This window comes from Bombus flavifrons, chromosome 5 (genome assembly GCF_040668555.2).
Source record: "Bombus flavifrons isolate JBK064 chromosome 5, iyBomFlav1_principal, whole genome shotgun sequence".
Lineage (NCBI taxonomy): Eukaryota > Metazoa > Arthropoda > Insecta > Hymenoptera > Apidae > Bombus > Bombus flavifrons.
Genome location: NC_138446.1, coordinates 8747080 through 8759502, shown reverse-complemented (window position 1 = coordinate 8759502; position 12423 = coordinate 8747080). Strand labels below are relative to the sequence as shown.

General features: G+C 34.6%; 1 protein-coding gene across 4 annotated transcripts in view; it reads right to left on the bottom strand.

Moving 5' to 3' along the window:
• Pgant5 (polypeptide N-acetylgalactosaminyltransferase 5) overlaps positions 1-11134 on the bottom strand; it is a 40546-nt gene extending 29412 nt beyond the window's left edge. For 2 of the 4 annotated variants that reach the window (XM_069112859.1, XM_069112862.1), the window contains exon 1: positions 10994-11134. The gene's annotated coding sequence lies outside the window, so the exon portion shown is untranslated. Of the gene's footprint in view, positions 1-9360; positions 9452-10419; positions 10560-10993 lie in introns of those variants that run through there. The other 2 variants (XM_069112860.1, XM_069112861.1) reach the window with 2 other exon arrangements.
• Positions 11135-12423: the final 1289 nt, after the last annotated feature.

Genomic DNA, 12423 nt, shown 5'->3' with positions numbered 1-12423 from the left:
GAAAATTAAACGCGAATTGAAAGGGTAACTTTGTCTCTCTTTGTCCCTATGGAAAGCGAATTGATTTTATTACGCGAATCTTGCGATTCATCTTGAGTATCCTACCTTTTATCACGTTTGTATCTTTGCTTTTGGATAACAAAGCAAAGTTGTGATAAAGTTACTTCAAGTATGTCGTAGTATGTATGTAATGAACAAATATCCTCAACTTTTATGTATTCTGAGGAAATCTATAATTGAGTGTCCTTTCATTTTTTTTTAAAAGGAATAGTTTCAAACTCTGCGACCTATTTTTCTCAAACTATTGAAGGAATTTCAATTAAAGTTCCATTCGCCCGGATAAATGATTTTACTGTGAGCTTCTCAGAAGAAAAGCTTTCTATTGGACAAAACGATTGGTTGGATATGTTTTTTCTTTCAATGCAGGCGTTGTCTTCTAAATTCCTTTATTCAGAATGTTCAACAATTTGTTTCGAATTACCGTGCCAAATTTGTATTGAATTTTTATCTCTACATGTTGAAAACATTAAGATTAAAAACGTTAAGAACAGGCCAGGAATTTATTAACAAACACTTTATTATTCATTTCCGAAATAGAAAGCTATTCTGTATCTGTGACTTGGAAAATTAAGAAAGAAAAAAAGAATTTAGCTGGTTCAGGAAAATATTATATATGCAAAATTAACGATAATACGTATTTCCAAGTTTCCTGTCACGGAAGTATTCCAGAAACGTAACTAACGGTAACAACGTTGTTGTATCAATTATAAATAAACGATAACATCATTACAATTTTTCCAGATATGAAACACCGCAACAGAACCGTAAATCGAAGCGAAGTATATGAATCAACGAAACGTGCCGATAGGAGTTACATGCGAACAATAAATAAAATTCGAAATAACGTTTCTCGCAAACAACGCGAATCACGTTTCGATTAAATTTTCTGCACATATTTATCACGCCATTCGAAAAACCATTCCCATTCTCGATTGACTCTGAAAATGCCATTTCGCCAAAAAAATAAAATTTCACTCAATTAAAACACAGAAGAGGAAGAAAGACAGAGAAAATATTATTTCGTGACTGTCCAATTTATTTTCGCGTGAGGATCCACTCCATTTCCGGTTGCTGCGGCACGAAATGAGCCGTAAAGCAAGGCCGATCCAATATACGCGAGAGAATTCATGGCAAAGCATCCTCGGGAGCGATGCAATTCGCGACACGAGTGCTCCTGGCGTAATTAACTCGCGCGGCGATTCAAGTCCTCGCGTCCGTTCATTGTTTGGCCCGCGAATGAAATTCTTCCATTGAAAATCGCGTCTGCCCGCGTCATTCCATTCGTTCTTCGTCCCGACCGAGTAATTTATCGACAAAGAAACCGGCTAACGTCGTCGCGAAGGTGATAAAACTAGGTTAAAATAATATGCACGCGAGGCCTTTATTAAGTATCGTTACTTTGCAGTCTAATATATGTGTATGTGCGAGAAAATGTCGCTTTGGAGATACGCTTTTACGATATGGAACATACAAGGTGTCATAGAAAAGAGTTGGACTTTATTACGATGTTTCAATTGTTCACGTATCGAGCTTGTTCTTAGTTCAAGACGGACTTTTAGAATTTTAAGAAAAATTTAATCACATGAAATTGTAACGAGAAATCGCTAATATTAATAACAATTCTTTCTTATTTTTGTCAAATTTGAGAAATTTGTTAACCATAGAAAAATATGATTCGGTTGAGAATGTCTTTAAAAGTTCATAATATTCACCGCAAGGAATACTAAATGTTCGATCAATATTTTTGTCTAATTTCTTATAGGAATATTTATTCTCTTTGTGTGCTCTTTTTTATTTCCTACTTTTCTAAGAAAAGATACTGCGTATACGGTGTGTTAAAAAGCAAAGTATTCTAGATATTAAGACAACGCAGAAAGTTTAAACGACGTTTTTGTATAGAAATTTTTCTCGTTGTCTTGATGTCTAAATTCATGCTTTATAAATATTGCCTATTTTTGTTTAACATCCTGTATGTGCAGAAATTGGGCGTTTATCAAGACGCTTTATATCTGATGAATCTCATATGCTCATACTATACTTTTCATTAAAGTCGCTCACGTACATATTTAAGGTTCGTAAAATAAACGACGATGTGCACCGCCTGTGGTGTGCAAGCCAATGGCTTGAACTAAAGCTCGCACAAAAACAGGGCAGCATAGAATGAACTATGCGTGATAGTACAGGTAGTAGTTGCAATAATTCTTCTTTTTTTAAAATCATGCCTGAAAAACTAAATATGTGTACGTGTATTAATATCTCTGAAAAAGTAAAATAATATTATCAATCGTTAATTAATTTTTATTCCTTTCAACAAATATAAACTTTCGCAATTTTATAGCTGTCACTTTTTAACACCGCGTGTATTCACGACTAAAAGCTCTCGTTTGCACAGGTGTTAATAATAAAAGATAAATATTTGGTTACGCGTGGTGCTATATTATTTGCAAAAATAATACATGGACTGAAATGGAGTTCGTTATCATGTCATTTAACAAAAATAAATATTGTTAGATTATACTGAAGATATAATTTACATAATAATCAAATTTCGCATGTAATAATAATTATAGTAATATGACTATAGTAATAGTAATAATGTAATAATAATAATATAAAAATAAAAAAATATATATATATACAAATACACACATATCAACGAAACAAGTATTGTCAATATGTATCCCTTACTAACAAATAATATTTTCTTTTATAACGCGCAGTTAGCATTACACTTCCCTGACCAACCATTATCTTTAACATTTCCTCAGTTCCGTATCGATCGATTCGTATTCACAGTTTCTATATCATAGTTTTGATAATATAATCCTTCACTATGGTACAATTTTTAAACCTCTTATCTCGCACTCTAAATTCGTAATGCCGGTAGTATTATATTTCTAATTATGCTGGCGAACCTCGACAATACAAGCGATACAATGAAGATCGCAGTATCATACGAATACCGTTATTACGCGCCGTTTTATACGGGTCACAAAACCGGCAGAAACCTTTCCGGGTAATAGCGACTAAATTAACAACGGAATTTATACAGGAAATGTGTTGAATGATATATTTTTTTTTAAACGCTCTGCAGATTAGTTGGAATATCGCGACGCACTATCACGCATACTCCAACCCAAATTTGTACAATGCTATTATATCTTGCCTGATTATTATAATATTATCGTATCTTGTATCTTGCTTTTTTATTATTTTTCTTAGATGCCGGGAAAAATTCGCGAGGATTTCCAGAAGAAAATCAAATATTCTGAACGTTTTCGTAACGTAATTTCATTTAACGCTATAATTACTATTTACTTTGACAACTCTGTTCTGCAAGCTCGTGTATTTCTTCGTTGTAAAAAGCTCGACATTTACTTGCAAAACACGAACTAACTGACGTTGATTCGACCTGAGTATCATTTTTAAAATTGTTAATTAATTACAAAGAAGTTTGACACTGATCAAGAATAGGTGGTAGTTAGAGAGAACAGATCTGGATTGTAAGGAGGATGTGGTAAAAATTGTTATCTGACATATTTTATTTTTTGACGAATTGAAAAAGGAACACGAAGCCGAGTGTTATCGTGTAAAGAAAGACCACCTTTCTTGCTTTTGAGTGGCGGTTGAACTTTTTTGAATTGCATACCAACTGCATAGATCAAAGTTTCCACTGATACTAAACTTTCTGCATTATATTTAGAAATCACCGACCGAAATTCCATGTTAGTTCATAATTAACAAAAAAAAAAAAAAAAAAAAAATATAGCTGCGCTAACTTTTCCTAATGTTTATATAATGGAAATGTGTATATACAGGGTGGTTGGTAACTGGCGGTACAAGCGGAAAGGGGGTGATTCTACGCGAAAAAAGAAGTCGAAAATATAGAATAAAAATTTTTCGTTTGAGGCTTTGTTTTCGAAAAAATCGACTTTGAATTTTCGCTTGGTACGCGTGCACTTTATCGCGTCTCGTTATAACGGATCTCACTGTAGATCGTTGTCTCGATGGAGAAATTAAAAAAAAAATAAAAAAAGGTTTTTATTCTATATTTTCGATTACTTTTTCGCGTAGAATCACCTCCTTTTCGCTTGTACCACCAGTTACCAATCACCCTGTATATGCATTTTATGTGCGTGCGTACGTGTGCTGAAGTAAGAAAATTTGTTTAGTTCAAAGCAAACTGTAATATTAACTGCAAGATTGGATATACTTCCGGTGTACTTGACTCTAGTAGTCACTTAAAATTTTCGCGCGCTAATTTAGGCACATATACACTGCCATGCAAAGCTATGTATCAAATAAAATTGCTTTTACAAATGAATAATAAATATAAAGACGCTTGATGTTTATTTTTAAATTTATTGTTAATTCCATTTTAATAAAGAACATCGATTAATTCGAAATAATTAATATTTCTTATTTTTATTATTTATCATCCTACGTTTAATATTTCAAACAATTTTTCAAAATCAAAACAAGCTGCAAATAAGTATGTTCATAAAGACGACATTCAAGGACTCGTGTCTTTTTGCACTATATAGGAATATTTCCTAGCTATAATTAGCTGTAATTGCTATTACTATTATTATTCATAATTTACTCTGTATCTCATAGATATACATATTTCTACCAATTGATTTTTCCTATAGATATAATACATACTTGAATTATTAGATTTCTATCATAGATGGTCTAAGACTTCGCACACTACTACATATATAGCATTTGCAAAGTAGTAGAAAGAATCACGTTTTCTGGTATCTACAATCACATGATAAACACAAACTGACAATACATTAGCCAACTAATTTTCTTAACATCTCAAGCTTTCCTAACTTCTAAAAGTCCCTAGCGATCAATGAGATGCAGAAAGAAGAGGGGGAGGGGCGGGCAGAAGAGAAAAAGGAAAAAGGCCCAAAAAAGGCTACCACTAAACAACAGCTATTAAATGCACGAAATGATAAGAAGCATGGGGCTATCGTATATAAGTGGTATACCTAATTTATCGATCCATACAGTGTATCAAGCATCCCGCATATACGCGAGACTATAATGTTCGAGCACGTAGTGTTACAAATCCAATCACAAGAGGTCCGCGTGACTCGTTGAAAGCCGCGATCGTGTGGGTCGAGTGTCGTGAACAATTCTCGTTACAGTACAACGAGCAGTCTTTAAAGGCTTCTCGTGCGAGCATCGATAAACTGCACATATGTACATGCGAACCTTGTTTTCATAAAGCTCGCTTAGGCGTGTTTACTTTTGCAAACATACCTTATAGTTCAAACGTATCGGTCCATCATCTTCGTTTTTTGCTTTGAAACATGAGATCGAAATTTGATTAAATCGTCGTCGAAACTTCCAGAGTACGACATTCTAGGAATTTTAACGCCGAGGCTAACAATGCATTTCTGGATTACAATATCAGACTGATTTATGAAAGTTTATGAATATTCATCGAAGAACATTTTTACTTATCTTATGCGTATTAATAGAATTTTTCGAAAGTTCGTTAACATCGTAATGAGATATGATTATCCTAGTTATGTTGCTAAAGTATGAAACAAATATAAAAATGTATATAAATGTTATTCTATTACATGTATTTCGTGTAAGTCACAAAAGTAATTTATGCATCATCCATTGGTACCAGAACGGTCTCACGAATATATATAATATAATACTTATTTAATAAAATGTATGATTAGCTGATCAAATACTTCTGTGACGTTTACCAAATGTACGCCTGCAATAAATGTTCTACAACTTCTCCGTACCTACACATTTCTTCTAAACCCCATAATTCTAAACCATAATAATGATGAGCTAGTCAACTCTCAAAATCTTTAGTATAACGTAACAAAGAAACAAAAGCGAAATGTACTAATCAAGCTTCAAGATCTTTTGCATAATACATAACCTCTATATTTATAAAATCTCTTTATAGTAACAGATAAATATGTATCTTCCCTGGCCTATTGTATGATAAAGACATGAAAAATAAATAGAAAAATTGAAGGTTATTCGTGCCAAGTTAGTTATTGCGCGTATATCTGTAAATGGATAATTGTCATCGTGGTCGCGAATTTTACGACGCACTACCGGCGGCGTAACACAGGTTTCTAAGAGGCTTCCAGTAAAATCGCTTGTTTCAGATAATACCGGCGCGCACGAAAAATAATACGCGCCGCTTATCCACCGATTATGAAAGACCTGTGCGTGCACGTCCACGTAAAAGACTTCGTGAATTTACAAATTACTCTTTTCACTCAATGCACGTTTTGTTCACGGTTTATTTCACTCATGAAAGTCGTCATCGTCGTCGTCGTCGTCGTCGTCTCGCGGCCCGTTTCGTTCTCTCCCTCCCATCGTTTTTCTTTGTCGAATGCATCACAGCACTTGCGACTGTCGCGACACACTGCGTTACCTTAGCGTTAATGTTTCACGTTCGAAAGCCCTTCGCGTGAATTAAACTACATTACTCATTGCTTTGTTAAAGGATAATTTGCTGGACAAAGCAAAGTTAGTTTCATAAAAAGAATAATTCAATTTTGTAAGAAAAATTGTAATTCGTACTTAAGGTACTAATGTATCGAACACAATCTATGCTACATGGATCATTAATAGTTAATACACGTGGCTTGAATAGAAAAGCATACGAAATGTGTTAATATTTTGACAAATTTAACTTTAATATTTTTTAACAAGCTTTTTCTTGAGAATTACGTAGTATTAGTATACATGGAATAATAGGTTTAGGTGGAACACCCTTTAAGAGTTCTTGTTACTACTTAGATGTTAGCAGAAACAAATCCTATTAAATTAGGTTGTGAATTCAGTGTGTTTCACCTTAAGCTTATGATTTATAATGGTAATTTCAGATGACATTTTTTTAGGTTAATTAAGGTAATTATTTGTAGTATTCCTTTTTGTGTCAATATTTGGATAATATTCTCTACAGCTTTATGAAGGCGTGAGCTAAACGGGAAATAAAAACATTTTTATGATATTGTTTTCGATTCTTTGTATCGTTGGATTTATTTTTTATTATCTAAATTCCTCTTTTATCTTCCGTATTTAAATTGTGGATTCGAAGTAACTTTTTGTTAACCGTAATAAATTAAATGTATGAAATTATTGATAGAATTTTATTTTCAGTTATAAATGAAAAATAGTTAATAAATATTGAAAAAATAAAACGAAACACGTATATTCAATTTTTTAAATTATATTTGTTTTCACTAAATTATCAGAAAATATTTTTCACTAGCTAGCACCTGCAATCGAAATACCCTGCGACGAAGATCGTTCGACACGTATCGAATTCAAAAACGAGGCGGATGTAGTGCATAAAATATGAGGTTAGTCGACATTTCACCGTTTCGCGCATAATTAACGCGAGAAACAGAGAAGGGAATACGTTCTAACAATAAAATCTTACCGCAATTGCTTGGAACCATTTAATCTCATCGCGCGATGCTAGAGCCCAGTTTAAAACGGATTAATTAGCAACGTTTAATAACTATATTCTTCCTGGCGTCCATAAAAAGAAAAATCCTTTTAGAACCAATTATGCAGCAAGGTTAAATTTAGTCAGGACGTCCCATTTCCAAATAGACGACAATGAAATATTCATTTCAGTATAAATGGCAGATATTAACCTTATCTATTGCCTGATATAAAATTATCGAAGATCGCGGTAGTTGTAGAAATTAGTATCTATTAATGGAACTTATCTTATCAAATATTAAAAATTAATCAGTGCATATTCCCCAAAAATATTCTTCGTTTTGTATGTTACCAAAATCAGGGTCTTTTTTTTGTAACTGGATCGTCTAAAAGCAATATATATATATATATAGTGACTCAAGAAAGTATTTGAACATTTATAGAAACTTTTTACAAATATATTATGCAAAACATTAAAAAATTTTATTAGTACTATAATGAGACACGATTACACGTGACACGACGTGATTATATTGGTGAAATTTGAAATGAATTTGAAAATGTATATAGAAATTACAAGATATTTATTGCAAACACTTAGATACTTAACAGAAGTAGACAAATTATTTGTACATCCAATTTATTCACTATATTAGTAAGCTATAGTATTCAATTTGACTATCTTCATTTCCTATTATGTGTTTCAGATGGTTGTTCACACTGTATATTAATTTTCAACAAAATATATGTTTGAAATAAATATTTTGTAATTTTTATGTAAATTTCCGGATTGGCTTAAAATTTTACCAACGTACATATGTAATCATGATAGCCATGCCTCATTATAGTACTAATGAAGTTTTAAAAAGTTTCCTATAACGCACATGATATACCTATTCGCAAGTTTCCGTTACAAAGTTTTTGAATATGTACTTCCGTGAGCTACTATAAATGCCGATACTATGTTCTAAAAAGATAATGCTGTTATTCTAACCTCTGAGATAAACGAGATTTACCGAGCCGGTGCGCACGATGCGCCCCCAATTTTCCAAATTCCTGAACTGCACGCTATGCCGGCAGGAAATTTCATCATAACGTGATTAGCCGAACGCAAATCGTTCGTGTATTTATCGTTAGCATTACAAAGCGCTGCTTCAAAGTAAAATATGCTAATCATTGGCATTATCAGGTGTATGGGATTCCGTGAATGCCATCTCGGAACGACAAAACGTGATTTTAACACGTTAGCCCCGCGATCACGTTTTCCAAGACTATTACCGCAATGGCAATCGTTTGTTCTAACTGCACATAGGGGTCCGGCCGATCGGTACACGTGTCCTTGCAGGTCGAATAACGTATCGTCTTGAACTGGCCAATTCACTCATCAACCGACGAGAGAGAATTTTACACGGCCAGACCTTTCACTCGTTTTATTAATCACCACCGAGGTATGCTGCATTTACCTATTTAACGTTCTTCGATGGAAAGAACCGGCTTTGTCTTCATGAATTATTTATCCATCCGTTAATGAAGGTTATTCGCGGCGAACCACCGCGGTATAGATCGTACGTTGTTCCACGTAAGGACAGGAAAAAGAAATTATTATTGTTCGACATTTTCACGCGTGCTTCGAAGCTCTTATATCTCTGGTGGGCGGGCAAAAGAGTGTAAGTGTCAGAACTATTAGTTTTACAGTTTAAAGTCCAAAGTAAGGTTAGGTGTTAGATTTACAGGATATATAATTAGAATATCAGGTAAAAGAGCGAGAAAGAAATGAAACTGACCTGTACCAAAAGACAACAATACAGACAATATTAGCGTATTTATTCCGTTGATCAAAATCTGATTTACATAACGTATGTACCCTTTCGTCCATCCATCAGATATATTGTCTACGAATTTTTATATTTCAATTTTGTTCTCGTCTCAATAGATAAAGATTCTTAAAAAGAAAAATAAGAAATCGCGTGTATTAATGTTTCTTTTTGATCTTAGATAAGATTAGAGAATTTGTTAATAACAAAAAAAGAAGAAAAGAATAATTAGGTTGAAAATGAGTCAAGGGACAAGGGTTAATACATTATGGGGATTCGATGGAAGACCTTGGGAATACAGTAAAAGACGAGCAGGTGTGCCGCATTCCTTTAAACGGAATACCGACATAGCCGGTAGAATAAGATTACTCGCTTCACGACCGGACTGGCAAGAACGAGATGGAATCCGCGCGGTACGGTTCTACGGTGAATCGGAAATGCGTAACGCACGCCGCACTAAAACGATATATGTGTACTTAATAGGTGAAAACGATATAGAGAGGCCGTAAAATCAGTGGGAAATTGAAGGTTTATACGTTTCGACTGTTTCGAAATGTGTAATTTGAGATGTATTTGAGAAGATACGGGCCACGAGACCCTATCAGGACTGGCAGCGATGCAAATCTGAAGTACTATTTCTTCTTGTCTCTTTCAAAAGTATACTATTATATCGAATAAAGTACATAGCGTGAAAGTATGCTATAATAAGTTTAAAACGTACAAGCTAATTTTCATTAATACAATTACTATTATTAAGCGACAACGACAACGTAATACGGAACGATTTTAGTAAAAGATTGTGAGATAAACATCAACCCACAAGATCTAAAATGGTTCAAGAAAATGTGTATATTACTTGCAGTTGTATCAATGGATGTTCCGTAAATGCTTTGATATACGATTACCGTATATCTATTGTATCCACCAAATAGCCAACACACATCATTGCAAAAGTCGCATAATTAGTTGCGTAGTCGCGTCTACGCGAAGAAACTGTCCCGTCTATACCTATATATACCTATCCACGCAGCACCGTTACGTTGCAACACCACATGGTCGAGTATCGGTCGCGTGACACGAGCTAAAAAGATATTACCCAGTTTTATCCTCGGTCGAGACCGCGCTCTTTCGATCGCTGTTTGGCTAGCCTCCGTTTCGCCTTCGGTCTCGTTTTCGTCCCGGGCAACACTACGTGATATTACTTGGCGAAATAAACGACCGTCGAACTTCGTGCTCTACGAAGCACCACATAAAAGTCTGTTATTAGAAGCCCATAGTGGAAATAGCCGGCGTGGAGTCATCTCGGCACGTAACGAGGTATCGATACGTCACTGCGATCCCGGACGCACGTATAGGTATATTCACGCGATCTTTTTTTGTAATCCTATACACGCGAACGAAAGGTTTCATGGAGCACCGGACTGTTTGTGGCAACACGAAAAGAAAGCGGGACGAGGAATGCAACACACACGACGTAGTGATGGATCAGACTGGCGAGAGACGCCAGGTGCTAGAAGCAAATGATCGGTCAAACTTCTCTCTCGAGATGACGACGGCGATGAATGCACTTCACACGACGGCGTTCTACATGACACACGCGGTTCTCATGACTGTAAATATCTACTTTTCGTAAGCAACGACTGATTAGCACGAATTTCATTGATACACACCTCTTATGACCTAGTAACAAGAACGCCTCCAGGTGCACATCCCGTACATCGCACATACGTGTACATCCGACACTGCAGAGCCACTGAAAGCAGCGCCGAGGTTAGGCTATCGTAGTGGGGACACCTGTTCGACATCCGTAGCAGCACTTTCTACGCTCTGACGACGGTGCGTGGCCTCCCGATATCGATAGTGGCCACGATCGCCGATATACGCACTATCGAGAGCTCCCGTCGACCGAATCGAGATTTATCGGACGCGAACAATTGAAGTCTTCGACTCCATTCACGCTCGACTCGTTCTCATTGATTCCACTAAGACGATCGGCGCACCTCTTGTGACTGCTACTAGAATTACTGTAGTCGTTTCTGTAAGAATCGTATGTGGGTCAGTAATGAAGTTTGAAACATTCAGTATCAGACATTCATTCATACATTTTTATAAATCGATTCTTTCGAACATAAAAAAATGAGGAAGATAAATTGTACATATAATATCAGATGGGGTTGTTAATAAGGGGTTCCTACGTCTCAAATTTGGTTAAGATTTTAATATCGCATATTTACGAAATTTTCGTTTCATCATTTATATAGCCGTTTTTAAACGTTGGATAGGATTAAACGTATTACAAAGATAATTCTGAAATTATTTCTTCCTTCATTTTTCGTTATTTTTAGTATGTATTTCGTTTAGATATATGTACATATCTATGGTCAATGTCTATATATAGAATTAATGGAAAATGTAATTAGTAGCTGAAATACAATTTTGTATGTATAAAAAATTCTGTTACTTGATTTTTCTTTTAGTTTTAATTGTGCCACATTCAAACACGATGTACGCTTTATATTTTATTATAAATGTAATTTTTTCGTAACTATCTTATCGTCTGAAGGTAAAGTATGATTTTTCTTTCAATATCTATCTTACCATAAACAGAAGACATTGTATAGAAATTATAGTATCTTTTTTAAACATGTAGTTACGTTATTATTTTGGAATAACCATTTACTAAGCATGTACATAGATAAAAATAAAAAATAAATCATATGTCGCGTTCTGAAATACCGACCTAGAAAATCGGAGTGTTTCTTATGCCCTCTGTGAGTTGCTACGACAAATATAGGAATTATATTTAATACAATCAATGAAAGAAATAAAATGCATGTTAGTAAAATGAGGTACGACTCGAAAACTCGCAATTCTATATAGAATAAAGAATAAAGAAAGCGATAAATGTGGACTTGGCGCTTACAGAGCATCGCATCACGTTCTGTAATACCGACCATTCAGAGGTATTACTACGCTCTCTATAATTTATGACATAGCGTCGAGTGTAATTAGCCTATTTGAACGCAGACCATTTATTTAAATAAAATTTTAATTAATGCTCGATTAAGTTAGTTTCTAGTGGTTAAATTCATGTATCTGA